Source organism: Neomonachus schauinslandi, chromosome 1, assembly GCF_002201575.2.
Source record: "Neomonachus schauinslandi chromosome 1, ASM220157v2, whole genome shotgun sequence".
NCBI classification, from domain to species: domain Eukaryota; kingdom Metazoa; phylum Chordata; class Mammalia; order Carnivora; family Phocidae; genus Neomonachus; species Neomonachus schauinslandi.
Window position 1 is genome coordinate 22,049,176 of NC_058403.1, and position 3,852 is coordinate 22,053,027.

General features: G+C 36.5%; 1 pseudogene; it reads right to left on the reverse strand.

Annotated features, from left to right (window-relative positions):
* LOC110571165 overlaps positions 1-3,852 on the reverse strand; it is a 7,784-nt pseudogene continuing 3,932 nt past the window's right edge.

The following is a 3,852-nucleotide window of genomic DNA, read 5'->3' on the forward strand; positions in this document are numbered from 1 at the left end:
CTAGAGATAGAGCCCCATAGGGGTGCCTTCTTGTGTTTTTGTTGTTGTTGTTTTTATAACAAACACTTTCTTTAGATTTTATTAAGACTTCATTTGTTAATTTCATTCTACGTTCTCTCAAGGCCACCAGACTAGCTTCTGTACAGATTGCCTTGACGTGGGCACCAGAGAGGTCATCTTTAGCCTTGATCAAGTCATCCAGGGTTACATCCTCGGCCAGCATCATCCTGCTTGCATGGATCTGAAAAATGTCCTTCCTAGTCTTTTCATCAGGCCAGAGAAACTCGATCTTCCTATCAATAGAGCCTGATTTAGTAAGTGCTAGATCCAAAGTTTCTATTCGGTTTGTGGCCATAATAACCTTTGCATCAACCTTTGAATCGAATCCATCCAACTGCCTCAACAGTTCCAACATTTTCCGTTGAATTTCTCTCTCACTACCAGAATTTGAGTCATATGTTTTGTTCCAATGGAATCAATTTCATCAATAGACAATGATGCATGGTGCATGTTCTTCAGCAACTTGAAATGATTCCCCAACGAGATTGGGGCCATCATCTAGGTACTTCTGAATATATTCAGAGCCAACCACTCTCAAGAAAGTGGCTGAGGTTTGGTTTGCTATGGCTTTGCCTAATAAGGTTTTACCTATGCCAGGTGATATGTCCCCATTTTTACAATTGCTGTTTCCACACTTTTTTTTTTAATTTTTTTATTAACATATAATGTATTATTTGTTTCAGGGGTACAAGTCTGTGATTCATCAGTCCTACACAGTTCACAGTGCTCACCATAGCATATACCCTCCCCAGTGTCCATCCCCCAGCCACCCCATCCTTCCCAACCCCCTCCACTCCAGCAACCCTCAGTTTGTTTCCTGAGATTAAGAGTCCCTTATGGTTTGTCTTCCTCTCTGGTTTCATCTTGTTTCATTTCCCCCTCCCTTCCCCTATGATCCTTTGTCTTGTTTCTCAAATTCCTCATATCAGTGAGATCATATGATACTTGTCTTTCTCTGATTGACTTACTTCACTTAGCATAATACCCTCTAGTTCCATCCACATGGTTGCAAATGGCAAGATTTCACTTTTGATGGCTGCATAATATTCCATTGTATTTATACACAACATCTTCTTTATCCATTCATCTGTTGATGGACATCTAGGCTCTTTCCATAGTTTGGCTATCGTGGACATTGCTGCTATAAACATTGGGGTGCATGTGCCCCTTTGGATCACTACATTCAAATGCTTCTTCTGAATCTATTGAAATTATCATATGGTTTTTATCATCTCTTGTTGATGTGATGATGCATCACTTTGATTTGTGAATATTGAACCACACTTACATACCAGAAATAAATTCCACTTGATCATGGTGAATTTTTTTTTTTTTTTTAGTGTATTGTTGATTCAGTTCACTAATATTTTGTTGAGGATTTTTTGCATCTATGCTCATCAGAGACACTAGCCTATAGTTTTCTTTTTTGTAGTGTCTTTATCTGGTTTTGATATCAGAGTAATGTTGGCCTTGTAGAATAAATTTGGAAGCTTTCCATCCTCTTCTATTTTTTGGAATAGTTTGAGAAGAATAGTTGTTAACTCTTCTTTAAATGTTTAGCTGAATTCAGTTTTGAAGCCATCTAGCCCTGGACTTTTGTTTGTTGGAAGTTTTTGATTACTGATTCAATTTCATTGCTGGTAGTCAGTCTGTTCAAATTTTTTTTAATTTTTTCCTGGTTCAGTTTTGGGAGGCTATATGTTTCTAAGAATTTATCCATTTCTTTTCAGTTGTCTAATTTGTTGGCATGTAATTTTACTATGGTGTCAGTTGTTATTTCTCTTTTCTGATTTTGATTTTCGAGTCTTCTCTCTTTCTTGATGCAAGATTTTCTTTTTCTCTTGTTTTTTTAGTTTCTATTTTATTTCTATTTATTTCTATTATTTGTATTATTTTATTTCTATTTATTATTTCTTTCCTTCCACTGGTTTTGGATTTTATTTGTTCTTTTTCTAGCTCTTTAGATGTAAGGTTAGGTTGTTTTTTTGAAATTTTTTTTGTTTCTTGAAGTAGGCCTGTATTACTATAAACTTCCCTCTTAGAACCATTTTTGCTGCATCCCAAAGATTTTAGACTGTTGTGTTTTCATTTTCATTTGTCTTCATGTATTTTTTTTTGATTTCCCTTTTGATTTCTTTGTTGACCCATTCATTGTTTAGTAGCATTTAACTTCCATGCAGTTGTGTTCTTTCCAGATTTTTTCTTGTGGTTGATTTCCATTTTCATAGACTTGTGGTTGGAAAAAGTACAAGGTATGACTTCATCTTTTTTTTTTAATTTGTTGAGACTTGTTTTGTGTCCTAATGTATGGTTTTGTTATACTTTTTTTTTTTTTTTAAGAGAATTCTCAGCTCACAACAAAATGGAAAAGAGATACAGAGATTTCCCATATATTTCCTGTTCCCACACATGCAGAGCCTCCCCTATTATCAATAACAATCACCAGAGTGGTACATTTGTTACCAACAATGAATCTACAGTGACACATCATAATCAACCAAAGTCCATAGTTCACCTTAGGGCTCACTTTTAATGTTGTATTCTACAGAATTGGAAAAATATATAATGACATATGTACATCATTATAGTACCATATGGAATATTTTCTATGCCCTCAAAATTCTCTGTGCTCTGCCTATTCATCTCTCCCTCACTCCCATAGATGGCAACCACTGACCTTTGTATTGTCTCCATGGTTTTGTCTTTTCCAGAAAGTCATATAGTTGGAATCACGCACTATGTAGCCTTCTTAGATTAGTTACTTTCACTGAGTAATTTAAGTTTCCTGCATGTATTTTCATGGCTTGATAGCTCATTTATTTTGGTGCTGAATAATATTTGTCTGGAAATGCCACAGTTTATCCATTTACCTATGAAAGGACATCTTGGTTGCTTCCAAGCTTTGGCATATATGAATAAAGTCACCAAATAAACATAGATGTTTATAGATCTATGTGCAGGTTTTTGTATAAACATGTTTTCAACTCCTTTGAGTAAGTACCTGGGAACACAGTTGCTGGATAACATGGTAAGAATGTGTTTAGTTTTGTAAGAAAACACTAAAATGTCTTCCAAAATGGTTGTACAATCTTGCATTCCCATCAGTAATGTATGAGAATTCCTGTTGCTTTCCAGTGTTCAATGTTATCAGTGTCCTGGATTCGTGGTCATTCTAACAGGTGTGTATAATATTGCATTATTGTTTTTTTTTTTTTTAAGATTTTATTTATTTATTTGACAGAGAGAGACATAGCGAGAGGAGGAACACAAGCAGGGGGAGTGGGAGAGGGAGAAGCAGGCTTCCCGCTAAGCAGGGAGCCCGATGCGGAGCTCGATCCCAGGACCCTGGGATTATGACCTGAGCCAAAGGCAAACGCTTAACGACTGAGCCACCCAGGTGCCCTGCATTATTGTTTTGACTTGCATTTCCCTGATATTGTATCATGTGGATAATCTTTTCACATGCTTATTAGCTATCTATATCTCCTTTGGTGAGGTATATGTTAGTCTTTAGTCCATTTTTTTAATGAAGTTGTTTGTTTTCTTATTGTTGAATTTTAAGAGTTTTATATATATATATATATATATATATATATTTAAGATTTTATTTATTTAACAGAGAGAGAGACACAGTGAGAGAGGGAACACAAGCAGGGGGAGTGGGAGAGAGATAAGCAGGCTTCCCACCGAGCAGGGAGCACAATGCGGGGCTCGATCCCAGGACCCTGGGATCAAGACCTGAGCTGAAGGCAGACGCTTAACGACTGAGCCACCCAGGCGCCCCTAAGAGTT